The following is a 24,786-nucleotide window of genomic DNA, read 5'->3' as shown; positions in this document are numbered from 1 at the left end:
AAAAGGCATCAGCAGACTAATATTTTCATCTCCAAAATATCTCTGCAGTTTTTCTGGCACATTTTAAACATCTGGATACCACATACATTTTTTTTACTTAAACAAGGTCAGCTTAAGGATTGTTACCACTATGTGAGATAATACAGTTAGGACTATAATTCTGGATTTGCCTTAAAACACCATGCATTCCACAATTTCATGATAATCCATGATGCCCAGTTATAGGAATGAATTGTCAGAATATGATTCCTGATAGCAGTCTCTTTGGACCTCTCTGAATGAGAAGCTGCCCGGTCACTTTTAATAGCAAGATGGACATCATAAATGTAATAAATAAAGCTAAACAGTACAAGTAAAAACCCACTGAGTATAAATATGAAGGAAGGGAAAAGAGTTTCGATAGAAGGCTTGGTTCATTATCATGTTAAGCTATAACCTTATTTATTTGGTTTTGGTTTAGCACAATATATGAAGTTGGCCAGTAAATGATGCAGAAGACAAGGTGAGGAAAGACAGTATTTAGTTTGTAACATCTTTTGCTGGAAATGTGATGTAAAATTTTGGCACCTAATAGCAAATATACAGTATGTACATCTTTCTTTCTCTTATGGTATATTTGTAAACAAAAGTATTTTGAATATCAGTCAATCTTTAGTAATTGATCCTTTTCAAATAAAACCAAGCTGAGTTCATACTGATGCCCATGAAATATTACTGGGCAAACATGTTTAATTCTGATCAAGTCTCTCAACTCCTTTATGGACACTTGTACCTGACTACTCTATTTCTATTCAGAAAAATCTCTGAATCTTGGTAATACCATAACAGACTATTTTTCAGGGATAAGCTTATTCATTTCTGCCTTGTATTTGAAACCACAATAAAACTAGTCTTTTGTTTGCTTGCTTCTTTTAAACACAGCACATCTGTGTAATTTGTGGGCAATCCATCCCTCCATTTGCAGGAACCTCTGACTTTCAGTTCATGGGCTTCAGGTCTACAAAGAGGAAACACGGCTTTCACAAAACTATTGGAATATATGAATGATTAACAAAAAATTAACATTAAGATTGAGGATTGGGTACAAGCAATTCTTTTATTTTACATGAGATAGTAGCAATGGGTTTGTTACCAAAACCTGGAGCAGCTTGGAATATGGCATTGATTTCTGCTCCATAGTCTTGGAACACAGAGATTATAGGTTATCCTGAAACTGGATTCAAGGGATTGGAAGTAAAAAGGAAAATTGTTTCTGTCAACTCTTGAACACTAACATTATATGCAATCCTTCCTAAAGATAGATTGGGGTAGACTTAGAAAGGAAGCTGAGCACCCCAATTTAAGAACAGGCATCCATTCCTTCTAATTCTGAGCACCATAGTTTATGAATGCACTTACTTGGCCCAAAATATTTTATATTCTACTTGCTTGCTCATGCTTGCAAGGGTTTGATGATCAAAGTGCTCATTACAAATCCCAATTGTTTCACTTATAATTCAAGCAGTTTAGTTCAAGAAGCCCTATTTCTGGAGTATATATAAAATAGAGTATTATAGACAGAATAGTCCAATATCCATGTATTCTACTCTTCTTGGGAGTCATATACCCACAAATAGATGATTTGATGATGTTTATGTGATGATTTAAATTTGAGTCTCCAGGGAAAGATGTTCACCTCTGACAGTCACAACAGAGAGAATACAGATTGAATTTTCTCAGAGGTCCATTGCATTATCTCAGTAGATCGGCATTGAGAAGAAAAGCAAAAGATATCCATTTATGTTTAAATGGAGGATAGGGACATTATATTTTATAGCATCTTCTATTTAGAAAACTTACGAGGTTTCACCACCATTTGTTTTACGCTTTTTTAAACAAAACATCAGGAAACAAAACATTTACACATACTCTCTAAATGTTATAGTTTTCTGCCTTTGTTTTATGCAGGTTCAAGTGCATATGGTTAATTGAAAAACTGATTTCTGTAGTTAGGAGTGAAGATGCAGGCAAAAATTGTTACTTGTATTAACAGAATATATTTTGATTCTACACATTTTATCCTGATAATAGCAAGACAAAATGAAGTTACCGCAGGAAAATGTGAACATCAAACAATTCATCTGTCAGAAGATATTAATATATTATTCTAGACTGCATTTTTTTAAAAAAAAATGTGCCACTAAAACTGTAATTTACCAACTGTTTTTGAATATAAACTGACTTACCCCCATAATCAACTAATCTACATGTGCTTGCTCATTTATACTGCATTAGTCAGAAAACAGCTTGCATTGTTTAATACTCTCTCCAGGAAAGAAACATCAATAGATATTAAATATAGTAGTGTTTATAAAAATTAGTATCGTGAGTTGTTCTTTTTTTCCTATGTGCCTATTGATAGCAGCGCTAAACCCAAGATCTGACTTCTTCCAATCTAAAGGGCACAGGGGTGCTTTTAAAAGTGCAGTCACACTCAGCTGATACATGCTCATACTTGAACATAATAAACGCTGTGTTTACATGCCATTCTAACTCATAGGGATCAGAACTGTTTCACTCCATTAACTTCAATTACCTAGACTTGCAGAATACTCAGCCATAAAATAATCATACTGGTTTGAGTTTGTGCATCATAAACTATCACAAACTACCCAGTAACATTTTAGCCTAAACTTGTTGAGAACTGGTTTAATTTTCTTTTTGCTTATTATGAAGGCATTTATTAGAGTAGAAATTGATCGGTAGAGATTGGTGAATAGTGAAATGCCACTGAGTCCAATTTTTGTATTTCAAAGGTCTCTATGTAGTATAGGCTGTCAAGTCCTTTAGAAAAAAGTAATCTAAAAAATAGAAGACCCGGATGATGCCTGGTGTGGAGTGTTAAATTTCAGACATGAACAGTAGCACTGAAGCACAAATATGACAACAGAGAGCATTGATGGCATTTTGAATGGTTTTATTGTGCCCTCAGTTTTCATGAACTGCAGCAGCCTTTCCCAGTGTGCTACTATCCAAATATATTTGAATTCAGCAGCTATAAACTTGAGTCAACAAAAAGCACCATGATGAGAAATGAGGGTTTAAGTCCAAAACAGCTGGAGGGGACATTGTTGCAGAAGTGTGGGGTAAATGCAACCATCATTTGGATGAAGCATTCTTTCATGAAAGCTGCTATAACATCTTGCTAGTTTTTTAAGGTCTTCACCACAAACTTAGTTGCCACACATTAACACGGGAAGCCCAGCCAGTGCAATGTCCCTAATCTTTTATGATGGGAGGTGGGGGCTGTAACTACTATTTATCCTTTAAAGTCACAGAAAAGGGAAGTAATATCAAGTCTTGTTAAGTCTTGTTGGCCAAATCTTCTCTACAGGTATCCACACAACTACACAAAGAGCTACACAAATTCAACTTCCTAACGAGAAACGGCCTTCCCTCTGCCTTAAGAAATCTGTCACTTGAGTGAAGAAGCATTTCTTTCAGTTGCTTAGTAATCCATGTAGTTCGTCGCCGGCCGCCTCCCTCAGGACAATGGAGGGTTGGCTAACAATAGCTGAACGAAGCTCTTTTCCTCCTGCGCCTTTGTCTCTGCGTTCTGTAACTCCTGGGAAAGTAAAAGCTTTTCTTCTTCCACTCAGCCGAGCGTTTTCGTTCCCGTGCTGCCTCCAAAGACGCTTCCTTCCCTGGCAGGAGGAGGAAATCACCTGAAGCCGGCTGCGTGCGTGGGAAGGGAAGAGGAAAAGTGGGGCAATATTGGCGGGAACGTGAAGCGACCCTTGGCGCTTCTGTTGCTTTTGGCGACGAAGGGGAAAGGGGGAGAGTGGATTCTCCGCCTGTTGTAGTTGGCCCCGACGAACGGAAAGACGCGTCGCCCTTTGCCAGCGTTCCCGCACCAGACACCCAACACACACACACACACACACACAAAGAACACAACCCCACTCGTGCTCTGGTGAGTCACAAGCAGGTCAGGAGGACCGCACGGGAAGGGAGGGGCGCAAAGCCTTCGGAGCCGCCGCAAGAGCTGCGAGCCGCCACAAGAGCGGGAGAGGAGCTCGCTCAAACCCTGTCACAGCCAGTTCTAGAGGCTCCCTCGCAGGCGGCGCCGGAGGCGTCTCGGCGTCCTTCCTCCAGGTGGCTCAGCTACAGAAGGGAAAGGGGAAGCGTGTGGCTCCCGTAGTCCGGGCCGTTGGTGGGACAGTGAGCGAGGAAGCCAAATGCTAAGGACCCGGCCACTGAACAGCTGTGCCCTCGCCTTCAGCAGAGAAGGTATGTAATCCTAAGGATCCCCGCGGGCTGCATACGCTATGGAGAGGAAAGGGATCCAGGCACAAAACCGCCGCTGCAATGCACCAGCCATTAGCTCTGGAGCTTTGCACGGCCCGACCCTGTGCTATGTTCTGCAGAAGTATCTCTTGCGTAGACGTGACTAGTTGGATCTTAGTCCTGAGCTCATCCCCGTAAACCGGCTGGTTTTTGTAGTATTGTAGGGGGTTGCTTTTGAAAAAGTGTTTGATGGACCGCTTAACCTTTATCCTCCTCCTTTCGACTGCAGGTGGTTTGAGGTAATGGTAGGAAAGGGGAGTGCCCCTGAGCATGTGCTGACTTCATTCCTGCTTACGGTATTTGGTTCAAGTGTACTACAACCTAGATCGGGGCGTGACTTGTTAGGGAGTGCTGATTCTTAAGGTTTCGTTTGACAGACTCGCTATTAAATGCATAAAATATTTTAGCCCCAGAAATTAAACAGCGATTATACTCTCACGAACCACATATCAGTCACTCGCCTATTTAACCCAGTATATGATGCGAACCCATCATCGTTCGTTTATGCAAGTAGGAGAGAGTTACCTGGTTAAGGTATCCTGCGAATCCAGCCATCGCGTCATTTAGTGAGTTTAATATTTGACTATCAAGGGTAGCGGAATTTCATTTTGACCGATCGCTGCTGTTGATTTGGGTGAGTGCTTGATGATGCGTGGCAGTTGGCTGTTGAGGTAACGAGCGGCTGGATTTTTTTTGGCGACGGTGTTGCTGCTTTTGGAGATGTGCCTGGACGCAGCAGGACTCAGCCCTAAACGTGCTTTTTTTTTTTTTTTGTTATTTGCCAGGGATCATTCCCGGAACATGGGAAGTGGTAATAACATAAAAAGGAGACGGTCTACAAGCGGGTACAAAGTGGTTTTCCCCTCCACTGAGTAAGCTACTAGTTCTTGTGTTTTTTTAAAGAGGTGGAGCTTCTAAATCAGAAGGTGTTCAAATAACTTCTGTTTGCGAGCTTCGCAGATGTGGACGACGTTCTTTTCCAGGAACACACCTTACTCGCCCTTTTGCCCAGGGTAAATGAAAATATGCACGCATGCGCACTAAGCTTCGAGGTGCTCTCCACGTGAGGAAGCCTGGCTTTAGCAGGTGTTGAGAAAGCCCAAGAGCGAAATCCTGGAGTATAAAATGAGGATCGATCCTGGAGTAAATGATGCGTTAAAAATCGCTTCTGAGAATATAGAGCAGTGGTTCTTCAACTGACCCAGTTACCCATTTCCCTGATCTCGAATAATGTCATTACCTCTGCTCCTTCCCTCCCAGACATACTTTGCTGTTTTACAAACTGGATCCCGGATTCACAAGCAATTACAAATTGCTCAATTATCCCCAGAATATGCCTAATTTACCTTGTTTAATTACTCCCAATTTAAGAACTGATATGGAGAATACCACCTCTTCCTGTTTCTGGCGATCGCAGGGTTTACGATAGTAATTCTGAACTATACCGCACTGTATCGTGGATTTGGGAGAGGCGGCTGGCCTGTCTGTTAGCTTAAATACGAGGCGGTGCTTTGATTCCTTATGATTGAATTGGCGCGAGGGAAAATCTTTCCAACGGATCCTATCTGTTTTCCAGAGGAAGGCTGGGGTGGGAGGGACAGAGCGTGTAAAGCGGAGAAGAGAATAAGGAAGAACATAAATCTCTCTTTTTTTTATTGAAATAGGATCCTGGATGATTCAGGAATGACTGTATCCTAAGGAGGAGGGAAGAGAAAGGGTAGAAGCGGTAGGAGGAAGCTTGAAAACGCGGGTTGCTTACAAAGAACTTCGGCGGCTGGCAGTCTGAGTCAGCTTGCTAGTAGCGGTGGTTGCAGCGGTAGCGGCCAAAAAGCCATGCGAAGATTTTAGGGGCTGGCAGAAGGGGATAGTCTTTTCAATACAGTTCATTTTAGGCAACCTTGACGGGAGAGGATGACTTCTTTGGGTGCTTTGCAGGTGAGCTTGTCTGGCTGCCAGAATTTCCTGATAAGGTACCTACTGTTTGTGTTTTCTCTCCAGTTCTTAGAAACGTGATTAAGAAAACCAGTGTGCACGTTGGTCCTGCTGGTAATCTTGTAGAATCGGGAATGTTTGGGATTGAAGCCAACCCCCCCCCCTTTTTTTTTTAAGGAGAGGGGCTTCAGACTTGCAACACTTCTGAGGACATATAATTTTATGCCAGTTTGATTGGAGAATATTTTATACCTGATTTGCTAATAGGAGAGCTATGAAATGCAGTTCAATAATTTGTTACCATAAAGGTCTGCAAAAGAATTAGAATTAGTGTAGTCAGTGGAACTTAAGTTTCAGCAAAACATGTTCTTAGAAAGTTATTGTAGCAAACCTGATGATTAAATAAAAGCTTTGGAATGCATATGATAAAATGGCAAGTAACAATGTCATAATATATTAGAATTGATTCTAATCTTCCTCAACTTCATGTCCCCCAATTGTATTAGATTGCAATTTTCTGCACTGTGACTAATGATGACAGGAGTTCCATTAATTTGGGGCGCTAGTTTAGGAAATGATATTACATTATATTTTCTTGTGCACAAACTGTTCTGCAATGGAAGTGCCCCTTGGTTTTAATTTAGCACAATCTTATGTTTTGAATTACCTGATTCCTCTCACAGTACATTCATTCTGTCTGTGAATAGCGAACATCTACTAGTATGATAACGATTTGAAAAGTTTGTCTGCTAAGTAATACGGCCTTTCAGCTTTATTTGTACAGTTCATTTCAGTTTTCCTGAAATCAGGACCTCCAGATTGCACTTTTATAACCTATGCACCTATGTAAATTTTTTTACTACCGCTTCTGTGGGCGTGGCTTATTTTGTGGGTGTGGCTTGGAGGTCATGTGACTAGGTGGGCGTGGCTAGCTGATCAGTCATTTCTGGAAGGTCCTCGCACTTACGACCAGTCCTCGCACTTACGACCCGACTCATTTGTTTGCTTTTAACACTGATCAGCTGTAGGACGGCCCTTTGAAGCCCCGTGGCAAGAGTTTAAACAGTTTTTTTCCCTCTAGTCATCAGCTGGGACTCAGGAGGCAGCAATAGATTGGGGGTGGGACCAAATAAAAGGTAAGAATAACGTGGGTGAGGGGTGGGGGGGAGAACCGGTTCGGTGACGTCATATCACCGCTACCGGCTCGGCCGAACCGGGAGGAACCCACCACTGCTATGCACTCCAGTTACTGACTAGAAAGGTTCACAGTTCCAGTTGTAACCCATTGGAAGGTCATCTTTTGAGGAAGCTGTTCTTAACACTGTTAGAATTGTACACTACTGCTCAGACTTAAAGGGTGGACAGGACAAATAAGTCAATTTCATTAACAAATGTAATTCTGAATAGAATAGAATAGAATTATTTATTGGCCAAGTGTGATGGGATACACAAGGAATTTGTCTTGGTGCATATGCTCTCAGTGTATATAAAAGATACATTCGTCAAGAATCATAAGGTACAACACTTAATGATAGTCATAGGGAACAGATAAGCAATCAAATTGTATTAGGAAACAGGCAATATAAATTATAAGGATACCAGCAACAAGGTTACATTCATACAGTCATAAGTGGGAGGAGATGGATGAAAAGATTAATAGTAGTGTAGACTTAATAACTAGTTTGACAGTTTTGAGGGAATTATTTGTTTAGCAGAGTGATGGCGTTTGGGAAAAAACTGTTCTTGTGTCTAATTGTTCTGGTGTCCAGTGGTTAACAAATATCCAGAGGATATGAGTTAAATTACTATTTTCTGATGTTAACATATTAAATATTTGATTCACGGTTTAAGATTTATTATGAGTGCTTTCATGTTACTTGAATAATTGTTTCACAGCTTCTATGCAGGCAGGCCTTGGGCAGTCTGATACCATCTGGAGCAGGCCATCTCACAGATGACTGCGTAACACTTTAGTTGATCATCAGAACTTTCAATTTGGCATGCAAACTTTGTGATTTTGTAATGTATTTCATTAGATACATTTGATTGGTGTCTCCCTGTTAAATTGACATTAAGAAATACTGAAATCAGAATGACACTGATTTATGATAGTTTGTCAATTTCTGGCAAAAATTGTCCACTGGGGAAGCTGGATTTGCTTTTGGAAAAAAATAAGACATCCATAAATCCAGCCTTCCATAAGTCCTAATGCAAAACCAGTTTTTCTTTGGAGTGTCTCCCCAACACACCAATAAAGAACCATTGTGGACTGGAAGAAGTTGCATGCCTTTGATTTGGGGAGCACCAGGTTAGTGAAGATTGCCTTACGCAATTATACCCTATGACTATGGCTAATATCAAAAATGAATTGCATTCTGTCAGCAAAATAGGGGATGATTGCATACTTGGATGACATGATGAGTTTGTCAGAATGTAGTCATTCTAAATTTCTATAAAGTCAATTGGAATAGTTTTTTAAGTATAGTTAACCCTCATTTTAAGGATAATTTGGGGGAAAGAATGTCTATTATCTATGAAAGTGTAGAGATTTGGAAAGCATATCATCTTAGTAGTATATTGTATCATTTGCATGATGACATCATTGTACAAGAATGCAAATTAATTATTTGGCTCATTTTACATACTTTGGGTAATAAAGTCTTTGCCAATCTACATACAGTAACTCAAGGCTTTTAGGATGAGAGGATAAACATAGTTGGCCAACCATCCTTGAAAGATCCTTGATTGGGGAATGACATTTCTTGGTCAGTTGGCATGACTGGAATCTTGAGCTTCCTAAGTCTCCTAGAAAAGTTCAAAGGAAGACACAGGTGAAGGAAGACTTCTATGTTGGCAGGACTATCATTGCCTCTTTACTTTGATTAACCTCTTTGAACTTCCAGTGAAGCTTGAGCCAAGAAGCTAAGCAATTCTTGGTGATAACCTAGTTCTCCGCTGTCCTTTTGCTGCCGAAGATTGGCCAATTAAAATAAGCTATATGGCATGTAGATATTAGTTGTTCAGGAAGACAACAGGAAGGCACTGGAAATATTAAAAGCAAGGAAAACAGACTGAGTGGTGGATGAAGCCCAGAAGTGAAGAAAGAATGGTCTCATTTATTTATTTTGTTAAATTTGTATGCTGCCCGTCTCGCTATCAAGTGACTGGGTGACTTACCATATCATAAAGTCAATATAGATAATTAAAATAGAAACATTAAACATCAAGCCTTAAAATTGAAAGACTGGAACGGTAAATTAAATAAAGGAGCGATGCATAAACAGGATGGAAGTGGGATTATATCTAATTTACTAGCTACCTCCAGAAACCAGCTTGCAGAACCAAGTTTTTAGGCCCAGCAACATTTTTGAAAAAAAATATGGTTGATGGTTATAGTCCAGTGCTTTCTTTATATCTGTATTTCCCTTCCTTTAAGAGCAAATCAGTAGACAGCATCCTCTAAGAATTGGGCTTTAGAAAGGGAAGCAATGAACAACCTTAATGCCATCTGATAAATGGTAACTGTATGTGGCCCCATCTACCCAAGCAGCCTTTTTGTGGGTGTCACATGACTACTCCAGAAGTGTCCACCTGATCCATACATGGACCTCTGGTACAGAGCTTAGTGTACCAATGAGGCAGCACTAATAGTGTTGTCTCATTGGCAGCATACAATTAATAGTCAACATACAACTAATAGTTATATGGGGCATCAGGAAGGGAGAGGGTGAACTTGAGATGATTGCAACCAAGATTTCTAACAGTTCAATGAGCATGGATACTAGTTGGGGTTTCTGAGACTTGTAGTTCATGAAAAATTGGAATATCATAGATTTCCCACTTCTGATGTATAGTCTTATTAATTGAAGGTTGACCAGTGTAAAAAATTACTTATATAATTAGTTCTGTATAGTGTTAAGTGTGGCTTTTGTAGAATGTGCTACTCATTGTTATGGCTGGGAAATGTTCAATACTGTATTACATTGAACTACAAGTATCCTACAGGCCTCTTACTAGTTTTTGAGATCAAATCCATGCTACTGATTTTTTAAAAGCCTTGTGTACCACATTATTTCTAATAAGTGGAATACACTTATCTATTTATAATTAGCAATGAAGGCTCTACTTTGTGACCAACATAATGAAAAAATGTGTTAGTGATTTCAGAATATATGTGATTATTTTTAATCAAATAATTCATAGGATGTTCACTAAGTACCACAGTAACTCATGCCATTCATTACCATGTGACTGGACTATTGCATTGTGTTCCACGTGGGGATGCCCCTGAAGACCACACAAAAGCTTCAATTAATCCAGGATGCAACTGGCTATTTATTAGCTGACACTATCATAAACCTCTGCCCCAGGACCTGCATTGACTTCTAATTAGCTTAAAACATAATTCAAGTTATTGTTCATTCCTATAATGTCCTACATGGTTTGGTGGGGAAATATTTTCAGTACCACTTTTTCTAACCAGAAATGTCCTGTCCTAATAATTTTTACTGGGAAAAACAGCCAGTAGTCTTCCATTTTTACAAGGTTCACAAGGCAGACTCATGGATGCTATTTCTCTGTATCAGCATCAGTATTAGTACATTGAAACAGCCCTTTGCTTGAATTGAGATTGGCCTCTTCAGTTTGGCCTTACAGAAATGATTTAAAATGAACTGTTCTGGAAGGTCTACAGAGATATATAAAGTACTAGTGATTTTATAATTATGTAATTTTAGTGTTTTACTCTGGATATTTCCTATGTTTTATTGCCAGAGGTCCTTGAATTGAAGTGAGTAATAAATCAAATAAATAAATTTCTCTCATACATGATTTTGTGTATTCCTACCGAAATTAGCTGATAGACACCTTTCAATTCTCCCATATGCTGATGAAATGGTTATTCTGTCAATTATCTGTGGCAGAGATGTGAAGACCTCTTAGATTCTTTGTCCATTGTTGTGAAAAAGAAAAAATGATGATAAATTATCAAAAAAAATTTGGCCTTTAACAAGACGTAAAATTAATACTTGTTATATCAATGCTTTAACTTCCTGGGAATTATCTGTCACTCTTGGGGATGCAGGAACCCACATTTGGCCCAATATTGCAGTTTACCCAGACGAGTGCCACAGTTATGCTGTCCTTTTATTTCTCTAAAGGTTCCCATTATATTTCAGGTTCCCTAAAACATTTTGAGGCAAAAGCTATGGCATATTATATGGGACTGAAGTGGGGCCTTACACTAACATAATTGCACCTGATAGGGTACAGCCCAAGTTCTTAAGCTCAATCTTGCAAGTCTCTAGATGTATATCTAAAGCTCACATAGCTTTAAAACTAGAACTATATTCCATTACCTAAATAGAGACACTGGAGGCAAAAAAATCAGTGATTTCAAACTTGTTGTCAGCTTCCCCATTTATTTTACCTGTAGGAAGCTGGCAGGGAGTATCAGAAACCACAATCACATGATTGTGGCTAATTGTAGCAATAGTGCAGCAGCCATATTTTGTGAACATAACTGCATTATATTTCAATTACATTGAAGTAATGGGTCCCAAATTTTGTTTAGGTTAGCGAATTTGAGATATCTTGATTCAAAAAATTTTTCATAACGCTGCACCGTTTGAGCTAATTGAAAGTTACAAACAGAAGTTTTAGTTTAGTAGTGTATAAATTAGGAACTATAAGAATAGAAGTCAGAATCTTCATTGCCATTTTTAATTACTGGCTAAAACTAACCCAACAGATCTAACATCCCTCATTAACAGTGATAACTTCCAACCTACTTCGAAATATCCAGTAGACAAAAATTGGCAGCCTATGGTTTATCTAATGAGTCGGTACAAAGGATGGTATACAGCTAAGCAAAATAATAATTGATGGAGAGGATCCTTAATATAGGATGGCAATATGACATTAATTTAGCACCAAGACTATGTAAGTCTTGAAGATGCTTTTACCACCAAATCATCCAGCTATTGCCAATCTCTAATAACAGACATCTCAGAGCATTCATTCTTTCCTTTTTTAACTCATATACAGTAATTTATTTTAATTACCATTTTAATGTATATATGTTTTATGTACATGTGTGTATTATGGGTATGTATGTGAGTGTGGGTATACACACATTATATACATACATGTACATATATTGGTAAAAAACATAATATAGTCTCTGTCTGTCTGTCTATATCTAATCTATCTATCTATCCATCCATCCATCCATCCATCCATTCATCCCTATTGTCTGTGTATTATGTTTTGACATTTTCTGTATGCTGGAAAAAAATGCTGTCTTAGGAGCCTGATCATCTTGCAGCTTTGTGAGATATTATCTGTTATGTATGTATCTATTTTGTGCGGGAAATTCAAATGCACTGTTACTTGTGATTGGTTAACGGTTGTCCCTGAACAGTATATAAAGAGGGCTGTTGCCTGTGTTCCTTTGCTGAAGTCTCACCCTGAATTAAAGAGCTGTTGTCACTAGCTTGCTTGTGCCTCTCGTTATTCCCGCGCTACAACATTATCCTTGCTTTTTTCTGTTTTAATCTACACTTTGGGAACCAGTTTGGTATACATAAACTAAGTAATATTGCTGAACATGTATGCTATGTCTACAAACAAAGGATTTTCATTGTGTTTGTAACTTTCTTGTAAAGTGCACATTTTTTAACATGCTTATTATTTTAGAAGTATTGATAATTGATACACAGGCATTTTACAATAAGTTTTTTGAACACATTTCTTTCCTCAGTGAAATATTACAGATACATATTTAAAGATGAGAATAAGTAAGGGACCTTTTTCATTTACCATTTTCTTCTAGAAAAAAATTCTGTAAATTAATCTGTATCAGCATGTGTAAAATGCTGTAAATATTGTACAGAATTCCTTTATCCTTAACCTTATAATGTTGTCTTGTTTTAAATCCCTTTTAGGAACTTTAATCAGCAGTACAATATAATCTTAAAACAATTTTTTTAAACATGGGACCTGTGTACCAACTTGTTTGTTTCAGGATTAACAAATCTTTGGAATTGGCAGCCTATTTGCCTCCAGGAAGACAGTGTGCTGTACAGGAAAAGGATTACTCATGTTATGTTGCAAAATTATATTAAAAGAGACAAATACCTGCCGTTGCTTTTTTTAAGGTGAAAAGTTAAACAGAGCTTAACTTAAACAGAACTCAACTCCTGATGACGCTACTTTAACAGATTACTTGGCAATATGGGGAAGTGATTTGACATTGCTTTTTTTTATTGAGATGATTTTTCAGTGTTCTAGTCAAGCTTCAGACTCTCAAATGATTCCTTGATCCAAGTACTATCTGCTTGGTTTATGAGATTAGCCAAGTTAGATGCTGCTTTCTGATATTTTTCTTAATGCCTGTGATCAATATTTATTTCATTCACCTTTTTTGATTGTTGTCAGTGTGGGCTGAAGTATAGAATAACAACATACTTGCAATACAAATGTTACCTTAAGTACCAGTGGAGCAGTGCTAAAATTGAGATGTTCAATTAGTGTGTGTGTGTGTGTGTATGTTGTACCTATGAAAGGAGTTTTAGAGATGTAGTTTTGGGGATTTTGATTTCTGTATATTCTAAAACATTGTATACATCTATTTTAAAGCATGATCTCTATGATGCTAACTTGCTAACTTTAAAATTACCTTTAAAAATCCTCTTCAACACTGCAGTGGTCTGGCAATTCATATTTGAATTGAGAAAATTGAAGTAGAGTCCATATATGATGTGCTATTTGAACTGTCCAAAGCTTAATAATTTCATATCCTGTCCACTTATGGTGGATGATAACACAGCGTATCTATCCAATGTGGCTCATTTAAAATTAAAAATTTTCTACTGATGGAGGTATATTTATATTATTGGCATACCCACTGAATCTTGCTTAGATTAACAGTAAAGAAAAATCAGGTCCACAAACCTTAGTACTTAAAATTTTATTGTAATTCTTTGGAATGTTAAGTATTTCCAGCCATTACGTCTTGGGTTATGAAAGTTTTGTAGAATGCTTTATATTCTTTTTGTGTAGGTCATAAAAATGCATTGCTATCTCTCTTCTCCCTCTTTTTCTACGTGCTTCATTCCAGCTTCTTTAGACAACCATAATCCTATGTTATTTTATTATAATAACATTAGACATCCTAGAATCTAATTCATGATGAAATCTCTGCACTATTTTAGAAGAGCTTCATGGAAGTCTTCATGGAATTCTTAGGTTTTTGTATTTTGGGGATTAAATTAATATATACATTCAGTAAATAATTTTAAAATGCTTAAGGAGATTTAATGTTCTTAGATTTCCCCCCTTTCCCTTGCTGAGTAGGCATTTCTACCACACTTGGAATACAAAGTGCCTTAGATACATTGTTGAAATTCTTTATATTTTAAGGATTAAAATTAGTAACAAAGCAGAGATATTTGCTGAAATGCATTCTTTGCTATTTAAACCCCTGAGCTGTTTGCTCAGAAATACTGAAAGTAGCAAAGAGATTGTAGAATCAATCTGGCTAAATTTGCAATTGTTTGTCTTTGACTTCTGAAAATTGATTTCCTCTTCCTGAGCTTGAGTGGTTTGCTGATTAAGAGCAGTGCACTGAGCAGAATAGGTATCAGTCGTTTGTGTTTTGCCCTTGTCCAAGTTTTAGCAGGCTATGAAATATCCTGGAAATTTTATAATCCTGTTATCCTATAATGTGCAATTGTACATGGAATGCCTGTTTGTCTAAAATCTGCAGATGAGACATCTGTAGGTCCCATTGTATGAAAACAAATGCTTTCTTGCTGTATATATTTCCTGTTTTCTGTATCTGATGCTGTTGGAACTAAAGTAAGCCTTCCTTCCCACGTGTATTGACTAATCTTTTAGAAATTGTTTAATCCTAAAGTGTTTAAATGAAATACTAACTGCCATATGATATAGGCAAAATAGAGGCTGACTTCAATTATAAGTCTTATTTTTGATTTGGCATTTTGTTGAATTCTCAGTTAAGTTTCATTAATATGTCCATATTTCAAATTTTCCTTCATTTTTCCATACACTGTTTTCTGCCTTGCCAGACAACCAGCACTTGCTTAGATTTTCCCCTTTTCTTTGCAGCTTTAAAGCTTCCATTCTTTCACTTATTGCATTCTCAGAAAAAGATGTGTATTTGCCAAGCTATTACAAGAATGTAATGACCATTCCATGTATAAAGTAAGCCATCTGTGCAAACCAGGGGTGTCAAACTTGATTTCATTGAGGGCTGCATCAGGGTTGTGTTTGACCTCGGGGCCAGGTAGGCATGGCCAGACCGATGCTGGGGCACCTGTGATGGCCCGGGCAGTGGGGGGATCCATTGTCGTCCCGGGCTCTGTTTTTGGCTGCAGTAGCTTCCTCCAGCCCTCTGCCAGTGAAAATGGAGCCCGGGAGGACCACACATGCCCCTCCTGAGCTCCGTTTTTGCTGGCAGAGGCACTGTGGGCCGGTCCTTCGCTATTTCCAGGGTAGCCCTGCGAGCCAAATCTATGCACCCCGTGGGCTGGATGTGGCCAATGGCCCTTGAGTTTGACACCCCTGTTTAAAGTGACCGTTTAAAGTGTAAACAGTCTCACTTTAGGCAACTATCTCTCATTAGTGACACATTTTAAAATATTTAAGGTTAATCCATAATCCATAACAAGTTTCCTCGTGTAATAAGTACAGCCCACTAACTCTTTCTTGAGGGCAAGAATGTATAAGTTCATAGTCTGCTCTAGCCACCGGAAGTCAACTTCACCTGTGTTTTTCTGTCATATACCAAAAGCACAGTTTTCTAATGTGGGTCAGATCAAGTGGTGCCAATTGTTGTTTCATTTCATTGTAAGCAAACACTTTACATCCAGTTACATATTGTATAGTATATAAAAGCCCTTCCTCCAGTTACTATCTTCCATAGCCATTTCATCTTGGGGTGGTGGACTAGTGAACAGTGAACCTTTTTATATTGTTGTTGTTGTTATAACAGCAGGTGCAGGGATGGCATAGAGAAAGACCAGATTTGTTAATTAATGTTTTTATATATAGGTTCACTGGAGCATTATGCATACTACATACTACACTACACCATTTTACACTGTAACAGTGAAATATAGACTTTAAAAAGAATTAGTGAAATAGACAAGAATTTTGCCACCTTTCCATTCTAGTCCATATGATGGAGAACATGCTAAACTTTGCTGTTTTCTTTCTCTCTTTTTAAAATTCAACTGGTCTTCCAGTGGATGAATCAGATGGGAAAATATCAACTACAAGAGAGAAACAACAGAAGAGGCTTCAAAAAAAATGGCAATGTCCATGGAAAAGAAAGCAGTTGGGAGCCTGTAAAATCCTGGGTCACCTGGCTAGAAACTAATCAGTCCTGCATAGTCAGACATAAAACTAATCAGTCTGCATAGTGGACGTCCTTGCATCTGAAGATGCCAGCCACAGTTGGTGGCAAAGGTCAGGAAATCTTTGCTTAGACCATGAGCACTAAATCCTGAAGTCCAACACTGCCCAACTAATACTGGCTATGAAGGCCTCCACAAAAATAAAATAATATTCTGATGTACATTTGGATATTTGACCCATGAAAGGAAGGAGTTATAAATACCAAGTAATGTTAGAAAGTAAATTTAAAGGAAAGAGGCAAAAATTGTAAATGTAAATTCTGAGTATAGACCAAAGCAAAATTGACATAATGGCTAAGGCATTGGACTAGAAAGCAAGATATCATGAATTCAAATCCCACATTAGCCATCAAAGCCAATTGGGTGACTTTGAGCCAACCCCAAAGTCACTCTCCCAGGTCAACCTATCTCACAGGGTTATTGAGGAAAAAATAGGAGGAAGGATGTTAGATATGGTAAGTTTGCCATCTAGAATTATTTGTAAAAATAATAAAGGTGGGATATAAAAAAAAATAATGCAAATTTGCATTATGCTGACAAATGATAAGAGTTCAGAATGATTTGTTTCATACATCTCTAGCTAAACCCTAGTACAAATACAGTATGAACTTTCCCTTTACACAGGTACAAACTTTGCAGGTAAATACAATTTGATATGGCAATGCATATAATTCAAAATCTCATTTGGGAATGATTCAAAAGAAATTAGTAACAATACATTTGTTTTGATACTAGGTGAAACCATAGATCTAGGACTTTTCTAAGTGTATAAAACATATAGACTGTCAGGGTTCCAAGTAACACCCCCAATGAAAAAAGACTCCGAGGCTTGAAGTCCCTCAAAGTTCCATTTTATTAGAGATGTCATATTGGCACATCTGGGAAAACGCGGATCTGAAAGTTTCCAGGTTCTCCAACGCGCAGCTTGGAGAATCCAAAGCTTCGGGTGGTTCAATAGTTGAGTAGCCTACACTAAGTGTGTTCCTTTAAATTTTTATCTTCAGACACGCCCACTTGCTCAGCAGAGTCCCAGTTTAGTTCACTCAGTTGAGCCTGTGACACTGTCTGAATTTTTCTCTGGTACTCTACTAGACTATTGTTCCTGAAGCTTTGGATTCTTCTAAGTTTTTTCTGCATATTTTTGTCGAATTTCCCCTCTTCGTTTGATTGGCCAGGGGTGAGTTTGCCTACTGCCTCAGGCAGGCTGTCCGTGGCAGTTTCCTTTCCTACGGGATCCCCGGCCAATTATCTGAATTCCCCGCTCCACTTAATAGACGCCGGCGTGTGGGTAGGTTTCCCGGCCTGCCGGTAATACCGCCCCCGCCTTTTTGGACTTTCCTTTTGAATCTGGGCGGCTTGAGATTGTTGCCCTGCTCTCAGCAGCACTTTCTCATTAAATTGGGACTGGCCATCGGTGTTTGGATCACTTCTGAGTGATCGCGCGCCTGAGGAGCACAGGGACAGCACCGCAGCCTCTCTTTGCTGATCCTCGATCGTTGGACCGCATTTTAACATTGCAAGTGGTTTTTCCCTGCTCTGCTCATTCCACGCAGCGCTGGGAGTACTTTTGAGGCTTCTGCTGCGTGCTTCGTGTTGTCGGTTACCTCTAGTGTCTTGGCGGTGGCGCTTAGAGACTTTGACATTTACGCACCATTTTCGCCCGCCTCAGCGCTGGGAGCTGGTGTTTGAGACAGCTCGCGCCTAATTTATTTAATTTAATTTCGAATTGCCTGCTCTCCCGACGAGCCTCAATTAAATCCCCTTCCAAGCCTGACCGTTCGCCTCCACCTGCAGGGGAGACGATAAGGAAGGGAACGCCTGGCACGCATATCAGCTGTTCTTCTGCAGCCCTCGCCTAGCGCCATTCCTTCTGTCCTCGGTGCAAGGGAATCAACGGCTGCCATTTTCTGCCCAGCAACTGCTTCGCGCGTGCACAATTGGCTGCTGGGAGCCGAAAGTCATTTCTGCTGGCAATATCAGGCCTCAATAACATTGCCTCCGTGGAGAAACTGCTAGAGTTCCGTTTTTCCCCTTTTTCTCTCTGGACTTACCTGCTGTACTTGCCTTAGTTCTTCCACTGTTGTCTGAGCCTCAGTTCATACCTGTAAAAAAAAAAATAAAAATTTTTTAATTAATTAATTAATTAATATTCAGTTATAAAAATTAATAAATAATAATTAAAAAAAACAAAGAAAAAAAAAGACTTTCAGTTCAGTTATCCCAAATTGTTCTCGAATATGGCCGAACGTGACCTCTCTTCTGACCTGGAAGATATTCACAGTTCCCCTGAATGTCACCCGGAGCAGAGCAGGCAGCGTAAGAAGTCTTGCAAATGTTCTTCGCATCCATCATCTGATGCTCCAACTTCAAAGAGGTCCAAATCTTCATCCGCTGCAGCCAAGGACGCTTCCAGGAGGCACAAGGCTCTGGAACAACAATTTGAGAAGGCACGCAAGCAGTCCAATCAGGCTTCATCCTCACGCTTACCAGTCCCATTATCACCTGTGGCTGAACCAAGCGATCAGCCCATCCATCAGGCTGATCAACTACCACTACAGCCTTTGTATCGACATCCTGACGTGGACTCTTCCTCTGAGGCAATTCCGGCCCATGCATGGGACCGGTGGACCTCTCGTGCAATACCTCCCATACTCGAAGGGCTCAGCCAGAGGTGACATTTACTCCCACGGCTGCAGGTTTGCGTGCCACGGAGCCGGTTCCACCGCCTTTTCCTTATGACATTCAACAGATCATCTCCGAGACTATCCCGCACTCTGGCAGCAAACTCTCAACATCCAGTGCAATATGCTGCCTGGCCTCAACCACGATATCCTCCTCCGCCGCCTCTGCCTCGGGCCTCCCAGCCGGCCTCTTACCAGTATCCCGCCATGACACACGTGGACGCTTCTCATCCAAACTACGGACACGGCGGGGAGTCGTCTTCGGAGGAGGACGAGGCCGACCTATTGGATATGGACTTATCCGACGATGCTGATATGCCACCGGAAAAGCCGGCCTTCTCTGAGCTCTTCAGGCCCTCGCTATTTAAATCCCTTCTCCACAAAGCCAAGTTGACCACGAAACTGGCAGATCCGACCCCGCAGGTTGATCAACCAGGTCCTTCTCAACAACATGAGGCCCTGTTCACGGCGCCCAAGCCTGAAGCAGACTTCATTCCGTGCCCGCAGCTCTTCTCCGAGGTGGTCCAACGTTCCTGGTCCACACCCTCCTCCTTGCCTGCCCCATCGGGTCTGGACAAAAAAACTATATTGTTCAGCGCCTAGTCTCCAGGAACTCCTTCAGTTGCCAACTGTAGACAGACCTGTGGCCAATCTGACTGCCTCCTCGGTAATCTCCAACAATGTCGCCGACGGACTGCACTCGGAGAATCGGAAAGCTGAGTTTACTTTTCGTCGTACGCATAATGCGGCCGCCTGGGCTGTTAGGGCTGCCACCTCGGCTTCCTTCTTCAGCCGTGCATCACTAATCTGGCTCCGCCAACTTGAGGAGCGCCTCCCTCCTGACAATTCACGCCTCCGCCAAGATGTCAACAAACTGGTGGCGGCTACTGAATATACGGCGGACGCTTCGCTGAATGCCGCGAAGTTTGCTTCGCACGCCCTGGTGTCATCCGTTACATCTCGCCGTTTATTGTGGCTTAAAAATTGGAGAGCTGATGCAAAGTCCAGATGGCGCCTCGCCTCAACTCCGTACAAGGGTTCCCGCCTCTTTGGAGACGCATTGGACCCCAACCTTGTAGAGGACAAGGATAAGCGGAAGGTCATGCCATCCTCTTACAGAAGAGCAGAACGTAAACCTTCGTCTTACTCCACCAGGCAGCCCTTTCGGACCGACGCCGGACCTTCCGGGTCATTCTCTTCCAGGTCCTACTCGCAAGGGTTCGATCGCTCTTTCGATAGACCTTCCTTCAGAGACCGCGGACGCAAGACTCCAGCGCCCAAACGGCCCTTCCGAGGTACAGGCACCCGTGCCTTCAGAAGAGGAAAATGACTACACCCACCTTCCCATCGGCAGCCATCTGACTCATTTTCTCTCTCAGTGGGAGGTTTTGACGACGGATGCCTGGGTGCTCCAGATGATCCATCTAGGTCTTACCCTGGAGTTCCGTTCCTGTCCCCCTTCTCACTTCGTCCAATGCCCTCTCTCATCCAATTTCGCCAAGCGTCAATTAATGGAGGCAGAAATCTATCACCTGCTCCAAATCCAGGCCATAGAACCGGTTCCCCCCCAACATCGCGGGACCGGCTTCTACTCCATATTTTTCCTGGTTCCCAAAGCGTCGGGGGGTTACAGGGGCATATTGGACCTCAAGAGGCTGAATGAGTTTATCATCTACCATCAGTTCAAAATGGAGTCTCTCTGCTCAATTCTGGCTTCCATTCGACCATCGGACTGGATGACTTCTATCGATTTGAAAGAAGCATACCTCCACGTGCCCATACGACTGTCCCATCGTCGTTTCCTCCGCTTTGCCTACAACAGCCAGCATTTCTAATACAGGGCAATGCCCTTCGTCCTCTCTTCCGCCCCCAGAACCTTTACGAAGCTCCTGGCAGCAGTGGCAGCCCATCTATGTCAACAGCCGGTACGGCTCCACTGCTACTTGGACGATATTCTGGTGCTCTCCCCTTCTCCGGTCCGGGCCCCTCGAGACCTAGGTATAGTGTGTCGCTGTCTTCGTCAACATGGCTTCTCCCTCAACATTCCAAAGAGCCAATTGCAGCCCACCACGTGAATCCTTCACCTAGGGACAGTAATAGATTCAGTGAAGGGCCAGGTGTTCCTGTCAGCAGATCGGTGCTCCAGTCTCCAGTCCTTGATATCCCAGGTCCCCTCCTCCCGGAGGGTGGCATTGCTGCTCCTGTCCCGCCTGCTCGGCAAAATGATAACCTGCCTGTCAGTCGTCCCTTGGGCGAGGTTTCACTCCCACCAGCTGCAATGGTTCCTCCTACCCTTTCAGAGGGCCAGACGGAGCAACTCTTCCACACGAGTATCCCTCCCGCCGGAGGTCTCAAGGTCCCTCCTCTGGTGGTCTTCCCCGAGCCTGCAGCAGGGCTGCTACTTTCAGAATCTGCAGTGCCTGGTAGTGACAACGGATGCCAGCCTGTCGGGATGGGGAGGTCATCTTCTCTCTCATGTCGCCCAGGGTACGTGGTCACCAGAGGATCGCCGCCAAGGGATCAACTGGCTGGAGCTCTGTGCGATCTGCCTCTCTCTCCAACGGTTCCAGCAGATCGTGTCGGGGCATCATGTCCTGATACGCACGGACAATGTAACAGCAAAGGCACATGTAAACTGCCAAGGGGGGACCCGCTCGGGGCCGCTTATGGAGGAAACGACTCTGCTTCTGACCTGGGCGGAGGCGCATGTCCTGTCCCTTGCAGCAGAGCACATTGCCGGGACCACGAACATCAGAGCGGACTGGCTCAGCAGGCAACATCTGGACCACGGCGAGTGGCGCCCTCACCCAGATCTGTTCGCCGAAATCGTTCACAGATTCGGCATGCCTCTCGTCGACCTCTTCACCAGCCGCGACAACACACACCTTCCCAGGTTCTTCGCTCGACACCCGTGTCCTCAGGCAGAAGGAGTCGACGCGCTCGCCTCTCCCTGGCCCAGAAGTCTCCTCTATGCCTTTCCCCCTCTGCCACTCCTTCCTCGTCTGATTCGCAGGATAATAGCAGACAGGGCCGACGTCATTCTTGTCGCACCCCCCTGGCCTCGGAGGTCCTGGTTTGCGGATTTGATGGACCTGTCGGTGGCGAGGCCGTGGCGGATACCGGGGGACAGGATCGTTCTCAGCCAGGGGGTCATGCTGCACCCCAATGGTTGCAGTTGACCGCCTGGCGTTTGAGAGGATCTTGCTAAGGAGAGTCAACGTGCCCAGCAGTGCGATCCCCATTATTCAGGCGTCCAGGCGGCCGTCTACGTGCTGCATTTACGATGCAACTTGGACTTCCTTTTGCTCCTGGTGTGCCAAGTCTCACCTGGACCCGAAGTTTGCCTCCATTCCTGAAGCTCTGGGATTCCTCCAGGAGGGCCTCGATAAGCACCTCGCTCCTAACACTCTTCGTCGCCAGGTTGCCGCACTAAGTACTGTTCTCTCTACTTCCGCAAATCTTCCTCTCTCGCAGGACCCTATGATTCGCGCTTTTCTACGAGGGGCAGCCAACCTGCGCCCACCAGTTATCCATTGCTACCCATCCTGGAACCTGACCTTGGTCCTACAGGCCCTCATGCATCCTCCATTTGAGCCTCTCGCTTCTATCAGCCTCCGGTTTCTGACACTCAAGGTAGCATTCCTGGTCGCAGTTACTTCAGCTCGCCGAATATTTGAACTTGCGGCCTTGTCAGTGAGAAGCGACCTCTGCATTTTTCACACGAATCGTGTCGTACTGAGACTAGACCCCTCATTTCTACCTAAAGTAAATTCCTCCTTCCATCGAGCCCAGGAATTGATCCTCCCGGACTTCTGCCCGGAATCTCGACATCCTCGGGAAGCAAACTGGCACCTCTTAGATGTCCGCCAAGCCCTACGCAGATATATTAAACGAATGGAGCATTTTCAAAAATCTGAATCGCTCTTCATTTCCTTTCTGCCCACCTCCATGGGCCGGAAGGTTTCTTCTACAACAATCGGGAGATGGATCAAGTCTTGCATTCAGCTCGGAACAGACCACTTCCGCAGAGAATCCTTCCTCACTCCACCAGGAGCGCCGCCACCACGGCCGCCTGGGCCACCAATGCGTCCGTCTCTGACATCTGCAGGGCGGCTACCTGGTCATCTTTAAATCCCTTCATCCGGCACTACAAGGTGGACTCCTTTGCCTCGGCGGAGGCGTCCTTTGGTCGCCATGTTCTCCAAGCTGTATGCAACTCTTCAGACGACGTGCAGCAGCCAGTCTCCCCACCCCCACCCCCGTCTGAACTTGCTTGGGTACATCCCGAAGCTTTGGATTCTCCAAGCTGCGCGTTGGAGAACGGACGTTGCTTACCTGAACGTCCCTTCTCGACGTGCAGCTGGAGAATCCAACCCACCCTGCTTGGCTTCTGATGATTTTTTTCCTTACACTCTAGTGCTCCTTACTTCGTGAACAAAACTGGGACTCTGCTGAGCAAGTGGGTGTGTCTGAAGAGAAAAATTTAAAGGAACACACTCAGTGTAGGCTACTCAACTATTGAACCACCTGAAGCTTTGGATTCTCCAGCTGCGCGTTGAGAAGGGATGTTCAGGTAAGCAACATCCGTTTTCCCCACCAAAGAAAAGTCCAAGTCCTTGCGCAGCACCCACATGTCCATCACATGGTCCAATCAAAGCATCATCCCAATTGGAGATGCCTCCCAGTTCCAGCCCTCCAGGTGCAGGGCAAAATGTCCTTTACTCTCTAAGAAAGGAATGTTGTTATGACTATATATCACCCTTGCTCCATACAAACCCCCCTCCCAGTTTCCTACAGTAGTAAATGTGGCAGGCCTGAAGATCCAATGCAAAAGATTAGTTCCATACCTGACATACACATGAGGGTGAAGGTTTGCTCTCCAAGCTTGTCGGTTGGTTTCTGAGCATTTCATTACTGGGCTAGGTAACATCTTTAGTGCAGTTTAGGGGATGTCAGGGTCAGTATTCTGTTTATGGGGACTTCATGTGGTCAGTAGTTCTTGTGACGGTGAGATCATATCAAGTGAGGGTCCCATCAGATGAGGTCTTGTGTTGGGTCAGATGTGGGTGTGTCAAGTGACGGTCTTGTGATGGATCAGGCGTGAGTCACCAGTGACAATTTTCTGTTTGGTCTTGTGATGAGGTTACATCAGGTGACGGTCATTGGGAGGTGAAATGCTGGTTGGGAAGAGCTTGTGTGGGTTGGTTAAGGGGCGGTGCTGGCCACCCTACCACCTGTCGAGCTCTTGAGTTCATTGGAGCCTGACACTCCACAAGCAATTCCATCAAGATTGACCTACAACCAGATTACGAACCCCTTAGAATTCAAATCAACTGCACAGCCAACCAGAGACAGCACCGACCCTCAACCAACTCAACAGAAGCCCCATCCCCAACCAGCACCTCACC

General features: G+C 42.5%; 1 protein-coding gene across 1 annotated transcript in view; it reads left to right on the top strand.

Annotated features, from left to right (window-relative positions):
- The first annotated feature begins 3,937 nt into the window (after window positions 1-3,937).
- MET (MET proto-oncogene, receptor tyrosine kinase) overlaps window positions 3,938-24,786 on the top strand; it is a 147,092-nt gene continuing 126,243 nt past the window's right edge. Inside the window, exon 1 of the mRNA XM_070946653.1 lies at window positions 3,938-4,269. The gene's annotated coding sequence lies outside the window, so the exon portion shown is untranslated. The remainder of the gene's footprint in view (window positions 4,270-24,786) is intronic.

Source organism: Pituophis catenifer, unplaced genomic scaffold (assembly GCF_029215685.1).
Source record: "Pituophis catenifer annectens isolate HBS135680 unplaced genomic scaffold, rPitCat1.0.hap2 SCAF_7, whole genome shotgun sequence".
Taxonomy (NCBI): Eukaryota; Metazoa; Chordata; class Lepidosauria; order Squamata; family Colubridae; genus Pituophis; species Pituophis catenifer.
Note: the sequence above shows the minus strand (reverse complement) of the source record. Positions and strands in the feature narration are given on the sequence as shown.